Source organism: Myotis myotis, unplaced genomic scaffold (assembly GCF_014108235.1).
Source record: "Myotis myotis isolate mMyoMyo1 unplaced genomic scaffold, mMyoMyo1.p scaffold_m19_p_6, whole genome shotgun sequence".
NCBI lineage: Eukaryota > Metazoa > Chordata > Mammalia > Chiroptera > Vespertilionidae > Myotis > Myotis myotis.
In genome coordinates this window covers 18,600,001-18,612,921 of record NW_023416368.1, presented here as the reverse complement: position 1 = coordinate 18,612,921, position 12,921 = coordinate 18,600,001, and the positions used below count along the sequence as shown (strand labels likewise).

The 12,921-nt window shown below is 42.4% G+C and overlaps 1 protein-coding gene across 3 annotated transcripts in view; it reads left to right on the top strand.

Moving 5' to 3' along the window:
* Nucleotides 1-12,921, top strand: part of GRIA1 (glutamate ionotropic receptor AMPA type subunit 1) — a 274,009-nt gene that overhangs the window by 243,713 nt on the left and 17,375 nt on the right. The gene's annotated exons all lie outside the window — the stretch shown is intronic.

Below are 12,921 nucleotides of genomic sequence, written 5' to 3'. Positions count from 1 at the left end.
GTTACCTCAAAAAATTAAAAATGGAACTGCCTTATGACCCAGCAATTCTGCTTCTGGCAATATATCTGAAGAAACCCAAAACACGAATTCAAAAGAATGTATGCACCCCTATGTTCACTGCAGTGTTATTTACAATAGCCAAGATTTGGAAGCAGCCCAAGTGCCATCAATAGATGAATAGATAAAAATGCAATGGTACATTTACACAATGAAATATTACTTGGCATAAAAGAGCAAGGGAATCTTACCTTTTCCAACAGCATGGATGGACCTGGAGAGTATTATGTTAAGTGAAATAAGCCAGTCAGAGAAATACAATATGATTTCACTTATATGTGCAATCTAATGAACAAAATTAACTAACAAACAAAATATAGAAACAGACTCATAAATACAGAGAACAGACTGACAGCTGTCAGGGAGGAGGGCTGCTGAGGGGCTGGGTAAAGAGATTAAGAAAAATAAAAGAAAAAATTCATAGACACAGACAACAGTATGGTGATTAACATATGGAAAGGAGGGTTGTGGGGATATAAAAGAAGGTAAAGGGAGAATAAATGGTGATGAAAGGAGACTTGACTTGGGGTCGTGAACACACAATACAATATACAGATGATATATTATGGAAGGACACACTTGAAACCTATATAATTTTATTAACCAATGTCACCCCAATGAATTCAATTTTTTTAAAAATGTAAAAACAAAATAATAATTATAATAATAATAAATGTCCATACTACCCGAAGAAAAAAGAAAAAAAAAAGGCACCTTCCTGGCAGTCCTCCTAAACCAGTTATTCTCCATAAAGCCAGATGACCCCCCACACCCCAGGCACACACACACCTGTGGGGCATTCACTCCTTCTGTCCTGCCCAGAACAAGCTCCACATTCCTCTAAGGAAGATTACCCAGCATCTCCCCCTCAGAAGGTCAGAATGCTGATATCTAAAGCCCAAATGTTCCTCTAAAACTTGCCAAGTCTACTTGGCAAAAGCCAGGCTTGGTCCCCACAGAGTGTTAAAAGGCTATTAGTGACAGAATGGAGTGTTTTTTTTATGAGGAGTAAGGGTTGTCTCTTCTGCTCTGGAAACAAATACTCTGATGAAGCGAAGTGGTCCGGTGCTTGACTTTCCATTTGGACAGGTGGTTTCTTTGAAACAGATGCTGTTTGTTGGCTGTCACTGCATGTTTGGGGTTGGGCAAGGGGCTAAGTTATGTTTCCAAGCCCTTATGTTGTGGATAAAGACCTACGCAGCCAATGCCAGTCACTAGGGAAAAGCAATTGGTAAATCCACTAATTATGATCTATTGGCCCTTTTTTTGGCAACTAAATTTATCTGCTGGTCTGAACTGAAGCCTTTTTTTTATTATGATGATGATGATGAATACTCCCTGCAGTTAGAGACAGTGTTTTCATACTTCCTAAGTACAGGGGCATGGGCTTTCTTATTCCAACCCAAGAAGGAATCCACACCAGATAGTCCTAAGTGAAAATCTCAACTAAGGATTCTCCTGCACAAACCATCTACCAAGAATTTCATGGGTTTACTAAGAGTTATACCCTAAGCAAGACATTGGTCAAAGTGTGGTCTTTAACTGTGACTGTGTTACATGGAGTCTTCTCTGGTCTCTGTGATCATGACATATTTGTCTTCTGTCATGTGTCTTGTCCATGCCAGACGTATGGGCCAAGGGGACAGGAGCACAGTGCAGTGTGATCCTACAGCTTAATGGGTGATGGGCACCCAGGAGGGTCTGAGACCTACTCCCTATGCTTTCCACTCAGCTTCACAGATTCCTTTCTGAATCCTTCTCCACACAAAGCGCCATGCACAATGCGTAGGCAACCATGGTGACAGAGGTGCAATCCCCACCCCTAAATGATGTATAAGCAAGTATAGTTCATGAGCAGAATTATGTAGGTACCTATTATTCTACTCAATGCTGTAACAGTCAGAAATAGGAAGGGGAAGAGAGCCAACATTTGAGAGGGAGGATTTGCAAAGATTTTGTGGCAGGGGTAACATCCATAATAGGCCCTGAAGAACTGTGATAGATGAGAAGCAGGGAGCGGGTCTTCCAGATGGAGGGGATGGAGAAAATAAACACAGAAATGGGAAAACATACTGCTTGTTTTCAGAGACCACGATGGCTCCTCTTTAACTAGAGAAGGCACTAATAAGTAAGAGTGATTGGTTGTGGTCACACTGTGAAGGACTTCATACGTCTCTGGATGTTTGATTTGATGTCAAAAGAGGTCACTGAAGGCCACTGACTTACAGGGAATATGATCAGACAGGCTTCTGAAGATTATCTTGGCAGTGGTTTGCAACAAGAATCAGAGAGGGGAGGATCACAGGCAGGGAGGCTATTTAGAAAGCTGTTGTGGTCTTTTTGTAGGAGATAATGAATGTGGGTTACAACAGGCCATAATTGGATGGGGACAGATGGCAGAGTGGCTCTGTTTGTCACCAGTCACAGCCTTTAAGACTTGGTAGTTTGGGAAAGTCTGTCATGTGCGCATTCTGATACTTTTGTGCTCCTCCCTAAAACCTGACCAGGTGTAAACTGATTCTGGCAAGGACCAGTAGGATGGGAGTGTAACAGGGAAACTGTATTGAATGGTGGAAAAATGATAATCCTTGGAGTCAAACAATCTTAATTCGAGTTCAAGGGCTATTACTCCATCAGCAGTTTGCCCTCGCTTGATAAGCCACTGTAACTTTATGAGCCTGTGTTTTCTTTTCTGTAAAATTGGAATAATAATAACTCAGTGCAGTCGCATTGAGTTTTAAAAAAACAGCATAACGTGCTTGTCACAGAGGGTACTCAATGATCAACTGCCATCCCATCCTCCTTCCATTAGACCTACCAAAACTCACTTTTGAGGCAAATAACTAATTTTTTATTCTTTGTGAAACCAATTATGTTCATCAGAAATGCACATGAGCCCCACCCTCAGCACCCCACAGTGGCTGCATTAGAAATAAAATGTTTGTTTCTGAGAACAATTTGTGGTCCTCCCCCACAGAGAACACACTAAAAAAATATAAAACCCTGATATTTCTTTCTCTCCCTCCCTCCTCTCCCCATAGTATAGTACTGGTTCAGGGTCTGCTGCTGAGAATAAATGCAGTATGTCCCAGGAAAATGACAGTCCCTTTCAATTGGTCCTTGCATCCTGATGGGTAGCCAGGGATGCTTGTTGTCATGGTAACCCCCATGAACCCTGTGACCGAGGTCGGGCCTGATCAGAGAGGCAAAGCCTTCTGAGCAGTGAGGCTAGATTTGCCTGTATCCTCAGAAGAGCTGGAGAGAAAGGAAGAGGGGGGATGAAAGGAGAGAGATAAAAGAGAAGGGAAACAGAAAAAGAGGGAGTGTGTGAGTGTGTGTGTGTTTGAATAGAGACTGGAGGTTTGCCAGAGGAGGAGAGCTGCATCAATACAGAAGCTTCTCAGATCAGGACACATGGGAAAGATTAGAGAGAAAGCCTCCCGGGAGACCCGCGCCATAGCCCCATGCAAAAGTCCAGGTGGGGGTGGGTGGGGGTGACAAGGACTTAATTTAGCATATGTAGTGGAGGTGATGATAAGACTTACTGTTAACAAAACCTATTTATCAAGCACCAACTCATCCCAGGAACTTCTATGAAGTATTTGATGTGCATTAGTTTATGTAATCCTGACGACAAGGCTGTGAAGGTGGTACTGTTTTCATCTTGAGCATACAGTTCAGGAAACTAAAGTGCAGAAAGATTCCAGCACTTGGCCAGGATTACCTGGCATGGAAGTGGGGGAGCTGGACTTTCAACCCAGGCAGCCTGATTCTAGGACCTCTTCTCAACCATTAGGCAAGAATGCCCTCTCAAGGATGTAAGGAGGGCAGTTGTGATAAAGGAATGGTTATTTGGAGAATAAAGATCATTTACTTCCCCCCCCACACACACACACACATTCTTATTTAGTCCTACCAATATATAATTAAGAAAACCCAGGTCCACACAGGGAAGTGGTTCTCGGTCTGCTCTGCCTGAATTACCTAGGGAATCCTTGCCTTCTTTTTGCGCTGTTTGCATATGTGGGGCACACATGTCCTTCTGTGCATAACCAGGCTCATACCACAGATTGATGTCCTTACCCTATTCCTAAAAACGGAAAAGGGCACATCCAATAAATATTATGGTTCCCTGCTTGCCTGTGACAGGTTGAACCAAAACACCCCTAAAGATTTTAACTACATAGTGCTTTTGGTTCCTGTCAACAATGAACAGAAGATCATTTGAGACTGATGTACTACAAGTGTGGGGATGGGGAAGAAGAGACATATTCATTTCATACCTACTGTGTGCTGGGCAATGCTATGTATTCAGTGCACTAGATATATTTAAGCATTAATCTTCCCCTCACATTCTCATTTCCTTTTCTCAGGTGAGGAAACTATGATTCAAAGAGGTGACACTCTGTCCAGGTTCTTAAAGTGATTTACAGGTTGGAGTTTAAGTACAAAGCCTGACTTCAAAACCCTAGTTCTTTGTACATCTCAAAATCTATGCTAATAGGGTCATACCGCCTTTGCCACCTTTTAAGGTGGCATCCTTAAGATATCAGGGAAAATGAGGCACCAGGTAGCCTCCACAACCAAAGTACTCCCTCTTGAACTACTAGGCCAGGCTAGAGCTCCTTGGTGCAGATTTATTTTGGAGGAACCTGGTGAAATTGCAAAGACAAAAGAGCACTTAGTCCCATTACTCTGTTGTTATCATTCCTGGTTGAGAAACTTGTGAATAGAAGAACAATACATTAGAGAGGGGGAGAGAGAGAGAGAGAAGAGAGAGAGAGAGAGAGAGAGAGAGAGAGAGAGAGAGAGAGAGAGAGAGAGAAAGTGGAGGGTGGCAAGAGCAAGAATGGATGTAGGGAGGTAAACCACATGGAAAATGAATGGCCTTTACTAGAGCAAGAAGAGCTGCCCAGTGCAGGCTCTGGTTTGCCCGCAGAAGCACTGTTTTCTCCCGCTGATATACAAATTCTATGTTGCTTTCTTTTAAGAACCTGTTGCTGTCAAAAATAGCATCTCTTTTTTTTTCCTCCACTCTCATCAGCAACTTTATTTTCCTTCTTCTAAGAAGGCAGCTGCTCTAATGCAAAGGCAGACCAGAGGGTACCTGTCTCAGTTCTGCCCCTAGGACTTGCGGGTGTTGTGGGAAGCAGATGTGCTTTGGTGTTGATAGACCCTCGTTTAAACCCTGCTTCCCACATTTACAACCATGTAATCTTGGGAAAGTAGCAAGTAGTCATATGGACCATAGATTGATGGTTAGGACCCTGAAGTCAGGGCTGAGAATCAATCTCACCTCTGCCAGTTAATGATAAAAGTGACTGAGACAAGTAACTTCTCCTTCTTAGGCCTTAGTTTCCCCAAATATAACAACTGGAGGTAACACTAGCATTTACTTGGGTGGTTATTAAATGATTAAATGAGATCATACGAAGTGCTTAGCACAATGCCTCGCACATACTAAAGTTACTAAGAAATGCTAGCCATTGCTATTCTCTCTCTGAGGCTTAGTTTTCTCATCTTCCAAATGGGGATCCTGCAACAAGCTTCACAGGGTGGTCTTGGGAATAAATAAAATCACTTATGACGAGCTCATGGGGCAGAAGCAGTTCTTAAATAATAACTCCCATCCCTCCCCCACCAATCCTTTCCCTTTCTGCTTCTCCTCAGGGCTCGCTACCTAGTCTGTTAGTTTGAGGATCTCACCCAACTATGTGGTGATTACCTTCTCTGGGCCAGACCACTTTGGGCTTCTTGTCATTGCAATCAGGTGGACATTTCAGAACACCAAGAGACTGAAATGTTCAAATGTGCAGTTTTATTCCCTTTTATCCTGGGTACCCCAAATGCTCAGCTAATCGCCACATTGCTTCCATCCACATGTCTGAAAGCAAAGCCTGATCTCTGAGGACAGGCAGAAAGGCAGAGGGCAGGGGTAGCCCTGAGTTGAGTCCCTGCACAGAAATTCTGTCCCATCTGTTCCAATAACATATTATGAACAGCTCCATGGGCTGAGATCATGGCTTGAAAATCAGACCTAACCAGCCTCTTCTTCAGGAGGAAAGGGCGCAGAGGCCCAGGTAAATCCCTAACCTAAGACACCAGCTTTCTCCAAAACAGATGGAGGTGGTAAGCCAGCCAAGCATAAAACACACACACACATCAGACAGGGAAATTTACGTGCAGCATTCATCCTTCCTCAGCACAAACAGGTAGTGGAAAAAGGAGCATAATGACCTCTCAATCACATTTTCTATTCCCATGGGAATGAAATTTATTCCTCTGGAGGAATGTTAAAAAGTCCATAGCAGTAGTCAAGGCCTACAGACACCCCAACTTTTCCCTACTCCAGTATCTTTCCTCTTACTGGTTCCCTTTTCTCTCAACGTGTATTTCAAGGTACAGCTCAGTGAAGCAAGGGCCAACTGTCCCCAGAACCTGACAGAATATTTAGCATGTAGGAAACTGCAATTCTCTGCTTGTCCCATGGACTGATTCTACCCCACCACCTTCCACATCTATGGCACCTTTCTGAGCACATTACCAAATCAGTTGATGTGTCTGGTCAGTGTGACTAGTATCTCCTGAGGATGTAGGCAAATCTAGCCTCACTTGAGAACCAGAAAATATGAATCTTACTGTATAGACCAGTGGTTGGCAACCCGCAGCTCGCAAGCCACATGTGGCTCTTTGGCCCCTCGAGTGTGGCTCTTCCACAAAATACCACGTGCGGGCGCGCACATACAGGGAACGTTGTAGAGTGAAAGAAGATGTAGTGTCGAGGATTGAGAAAGGTATGTTGAGATGGTTTGTACATATAGAGAGGATGAACGAAAGAAGATAGGCGAAACAAGTATACAAGACGAGTGTGGATGGGAGAGTTGGAAGGAGTCGACCTCAGCGAACGTACCTCAATCAGATTGAGGACGTTGTTAGCAAAGGCCAGCTTAGGAGTACCCTAATTAAGTTAATAACAATGTACCTACCTATATAGTTTAAATTTAAAAAATTTGGCTCTCAAAAGAAATTTCAATCGTTGTACTGTTGATATTTGGCTCTGTTGACTAATGAGTTTGCCGACCACTGGTATAGACCATATAACACAAATTAAAACAACTGACTCTTAACTTGTGTTCTCTCTGTCATTATTAGTGAACATCCTAAAGGCAGCCTGAAAGTATATGACTGTGATTCTGCAATTTAATTCTACCAACATTTTAAGCACAATACAAAGTGAGTACTCTTAAGAAAAGCAAATACAAATAAATTAGGGCTGTGGCACTCCCAAGATTCATCATCTAATACAGGGACTGAAACTTAAAATGCCCCCAGGTAAAGAAAATGAGTGAAATGGACCGGGAGCAAACCCCTTTGTGGTTTCTTCATTTTTAAGAGTCATGAGTACAGGCAATACTTCTGTGCTCTAAGCAACAAAACCACAGTGCAAACACTATGATAAATAATAATTGTAGTTAATATTTATCGAAAACTTGCTATATAAGTTCCCTAAGTCCTTGTATGCATGGCTCCCTAAGTCCTTGTATGGATTCCCTAAATTCATGTAATACTCACAAGAACCTAATGAAGTAGGTACTTTTAAAACCACATTTTACAGATAATGAATCAATGACACAGACAGGTTAAATAAATTGTCAAAGGTCACACAGCTAGTAAGTGGCAGAGCCAGAATTTGAACCCAAGGAGTCCAGCTTCAGAGCCTATGCTGTTATCCACTACACTATACTATAAATGGAAACCTTCCCAGACAGTCTCTGGGAGATTATAGGAAAGGATGGGGACTCAATGAACAAAAGTGCATGCCTGTCTAGAAGGGCAGCCTTCACTCAGTCTGGTCTAATATCACCATATGGGTATATTGCCAGACCTTTGCATTTTTCAAAAGAAACTAGAAATCTCAATGTTTGTGTAAACTATTTAAATTGTTGAGTAGTGATCACAATTAAGATAGAAGAAAAAAATAAAAGACAAGCTAGTAACAACTAACACTAATACAAAGAATACAAGCAGTCCATAAAGATAGACAAATCATAGATCAATAAGTAGATAAACAAGGCACAGTAGGCCAACCATGCAAGTTGGGGTTAATATCTTGCCTTTCCCCAGGATATGAGCTCTAGGAAGGCCTCCAGGAGGAGGCAGCAGTCCTGAGCAGGGCCTTAAACTAGTGGGGAGAATATTTATAAGCAAGATAGGGATAGAGGTGTTTCAGATCAAAGAGCAGACATACAGATAAAGTGAAAAGAATTCACGTATCCTTTTTCAATCTTGTTATTGCCGTTTCCAGCAGGGAATCATTCTATCAAACAAATCTCTCGTGGAATTCCATTAGAAAAAAAATAACAGATACAAGTGGAGCTACTGAAGCAATTGCTGAGGGGCTGGCGGTGGTAGAGGAAGGGGGAAGGAAGAAGGGCAGTGCGACCTAGAGACAAGTTCAGGTGCGGTGGAAAGCCTGGGAGTTTCCTTGTCTTCCTCAGGAGCCAGTCTCTATCACTGGAGGAGATAATTCTCCAACATTATGATCCTGTGTATTTTTAAATCTACACGAAAATAACGGTCCTGCTGGCCTGCCCAGCATTCTGTTCACATTGACGTCTGCTTTTTGGTGCCCAGTCTATAGAATTGGCCCAGCTTTTCTTCTTTTCATGAAGCAGAGGTGGCTGAGATGAAACCAGTGTGCTGGCTCTCTTCCTGAATGGTGTTTTCACTCCCTGTGTTAATTGTAGGGAGAGTTTCATTCATTCACTCCATTATCTTTTGTCAAGCACCTCCAAGGTGTCTGACACAAACCCATGTGCCTGCTGTTGCTGGCAAATGGTTCTGCATTACAGGATCAGATGGGGTTGCAAATGAACTGCTGACACCTGCTTCTCAGAGTATGGGCTGGGCTGGGGATTAAAGGTGCCTCTGGAATGCTTTCTGTCTGTAGCATGCCTGTTGGAGAGCCGGACTTCAGATCCCCTTTCAGTTCTCTGGGCTATATATCAAGGATTTTAGCTCCAAGAAAGTTATAGGGCCAGAGATGTATATCACATATGTAAAACCAGTGTGCAATTTCTGGGGGATCAAGTAACCCCTGTTGTACAACATACATCTCAGAAATTTAAAACCACTCCTTCAATCAACAACATTCATCAAGCAGCTACAGTGTTACCTATCATGCTGGCAGAAGGGTCCCTGCCACTGAAGAGCTCTCTGGTTGGAGGAGCTGATGATGGTTAATGGAGTGATGAGTTTGCTGTTACAGGGCATGCAAGTATAGCGGGACAGAAAGGAAGCCCTCATCCATTCTGCCTGGGGTCATTACATGGGAATTTGCAGAGAACAACATATATTAGAGCTTGTCAAATGCATAGGGTTCCACAAAGTGGCAAAGTGTGCCAAGTAGGGCATTTGCCAACACAGAGGTGTGATTTCAGTGGTGCTTCCAATCCAGCTACTTGCATTAGTCCAGAGTTTAAGCTCAAAGCACTTTCACATCGGTCACCTCATTTGATCCTCACACTGCAGGCAGCTGGAACAGAGCTGGCTTCCAAAACAGCGAATCTTCCAGAGGGCACATATCTATAGGGCACTTTGCCAGAACCAGAATAGGCCCAGGCTACCGTTTTCCTAGAACCATCATTTTTGTCTCCAGAAAGAGAGAGAATGGGAGGGAGGAAAAGAAGAGGGCCCTAGCCAGTTTTGCTCAGTGGGTAGAGCGTCAGCCCTAGGACTGAAGGGTTCCAATTTCGATTCTGGGTAGGACAGTAGTCGGCAAACTGCGGCCCCTTGAGTGTGGCTCTTTCACAAAATACCACATGCGGGCACGCACATACAGTGTGATTAAAACTTCATGGCCACACTCAAGGGGCCAAAGAGCTGTGGCTTGTGAGCCGCAGTTTGCCGACCACTGGTCTAGGGCATGTACCTCGATTGCAGGCCCAATCCCCAGTCCTGTCAAAATGCAAAATTAGCATCTTATAAAATGGCCTGTGAGAAGACTTTTCTCATTTGCTGCCTTAGCTGTGGGCTTGGAGAATAGAGATCCTTACTGTGTGCAAAGTTAGTTTCTTGTTTGTTTGTTTGTTTGTTTGTTTTCTATCCAAATTGGATTTTTATTAATAGTAAAGGCAAAGTAAGTTTTTTATGAGGACTGAGTGAGTGGAAGGGAAGGGCCTAAGTGAGCGCTACAGGGGACATGTTGAAGCACACAGTGCCCTGTCTTTGGAAAGCTGGAAATCGCAGTGGTTATATGGGTTGGCTTCAGTCACACAGATGTGGGTTAGAACCTCAGTCAAGGTTTATATTTGTCTTTGGAATGGAAATAGTAATAACAAGACAACCAAATCAATACATGAGGATTAAATGAAATAAAGCTTGCATTACTAAATATGATGCCTGCCCTATAATAAGCCCTCAGTTAAATAATTGTTAACTACAACAATCATCCTACAATTTCACACCTTCCAATCCTTTTTCATTATGTTCCAGGTAGGTAAGCTTGCCAAATAGCTGAGTTAGAGACACCTAAGGTGATATTGCATTTAGATTTTGTCCATTCGTTCAAAAAAATAAAAGTATTTCTCAAGCTCTTACACTGCATAGAATATCTTATACTAAATGCTGTTGGGAGGGGTCAGAAAATACAGAAACCATCATTTATGCTCTGGGGAACTGACAATCACTTTGTGGAGACCCAGCCAACACAGCAATCAACAAGAACAACATTATAGCATAAGGGATCAGAGTTCAAGTTCAGAAAATCACCCAGGAAGGGGGACATTTAGAGGTAAAATTTAATTAAATGCCTTCCAGGCAGCCCCCTTTCTTATCTGATAATGAGATCATGAGCCTGCCAATATAGGACACACATAAACTTCTCCCACATTGTTGTGGGGCTTATTCCATGAAGATTACCCACTTTCTCCAAATACCTCTTCACACTATTGACCCCAAACTGTATCTTGTGTCTGAGAGGAACAAACACTAGAGGTTTAATTTTTAAAGACAGAAAAGTGGTCTGATAGCTCACAGAAAAAATCAGAATTAAGAACTTGGTAATCCAGCCTTTCTTCTACTTCCAATGGCTCCTTATCCCTTCCAGTGCCGTTCCCCTTTGTCTCTGCACCTACATCCTTCCCGCTCCTACTATGAGTCTTTCCAGCTATATTCCCTTACAATGGAAAGGTTGGGGAGAAAGAAGGGTCATGAAGCCTCAGCAGTGTCTGTATATTCCCACATTGAACTTCCCTCAGGAAGAAGCTCATGGCCAATCAATGCCCTTTGTGTGCTATCAAGCCCAGAGTCCATTAGTGCATTTCCGGGATCTGTTAATGGAAATTGTTTTCCCAGCTCGAAAACTGCCACATTTAAACTCACAATGTGGGGTAAGGGAAATCATAAATATGAACTCCTTTTCAGGCAGCAAACAGCAGTTGCAGTCTTTCTCCTTGCCTTCGGGGATCCATATGCCACAGTCTAGTTAGCTGCCCAGCGACTGACAAACATAAATAAAAGGTAATGGCTATAGTAAACAGAGTTCCTGTGAGTCAAAAAAGTGTTTTCCAGGGAGGAATCAACATGCTTCTTATCACACTAGAGTCACCAAAGAGCCAAAGTTTAGCTCTTATAAAAACAAATAACAAAGGCAATAAAAATAAAAATGTCTGCTCTGTCCACTATCAGCACTCAACAGTGGGATAGAATAGACATCTGCAAGTTTATAATAGTAAAAGGATCACAACTTGGGCTGGTGAACACACAATACAATATATAGGTGATGTATTATAGAATTATACACCTGAAATCTATATAATTTCATTAATCCAGGTCATCCCAATTAATTCAATAAAAAAGTAAAAGATATTAGTAAAAGAATCAGGGCAAGAGCCCATAGGGATGGGACTAGATTTGAGGGCCCATTTGCCTTCCCATTAATGCTCCTTGCTGCCTACTATAGACATAGCTCCTCTGAACCCCTCTCGTTCATCCCATTATTGCTTATCGGTGGCTTGTGAAACTTCTCAGCTAAGTTAAATTTAAAAAATTGAGCCTTAATTTAAGGTGCCACCATCACCAGAGAAATCCTTAGGAGAAAGTAATAAAATGGGTGATGATACAAGTTATGTCCTGAAAGATGGCCAAGTCCTTGCCTAAAGAACTAGATTAGGCATTGAAAGATGAGGAGGCAAATCTAGTCAACCAAATTATTTCAGCCATTAACTCATGTATCATTGGGCTAAGAACATAAACCTTTATAAGTATCATTTGAATAGGGTCTCAATGGAGCAAGTGAAGGTAATGGGTATAGAAATTTAGATTCACTCCCTTGGCCCTCACAGATGGTTCTGGATATGTTATATGTACATGTTGTCATTGATGTGCCCAGACACCCCTGCCTTGGGATCTGCTGGATACTAACTTGACTTACTGGAGCAGGTATCTGTGGTCCTCCAAAGCTGTGAATTGTGGAGCATGGTGATTCCAACTAAAAGTCTCCTAACCCTTCATTGCCTTTCTCTTTTAACCCTATGCAGCAGTCAAGTAAATGAAGTCAGATTATTCTGAAAGCTGCAGGAAAATGACTCAACCATGGCCTTCTCATGAATGTTTTTCTCTGTCCTGAAATGTCTGAAGTGTTTAATTACATCTTAATCTTATTCTATCCTCTTCTACTTCTTAGGTTTTCCAGAAATTTACCTAATTGTTCCTATTTGTGACTTAATTAATAGAATGCCAATCTTGTTGTTCTTAAATCTCTCTATACATGTCTATTGTGATGTGAGAAACACTCAGAGGAATGGGTGAGCCAGGTGCCTTCCCCTGCTCCCTACTTTGCCAAGTTGATAACTCCTTTGACCC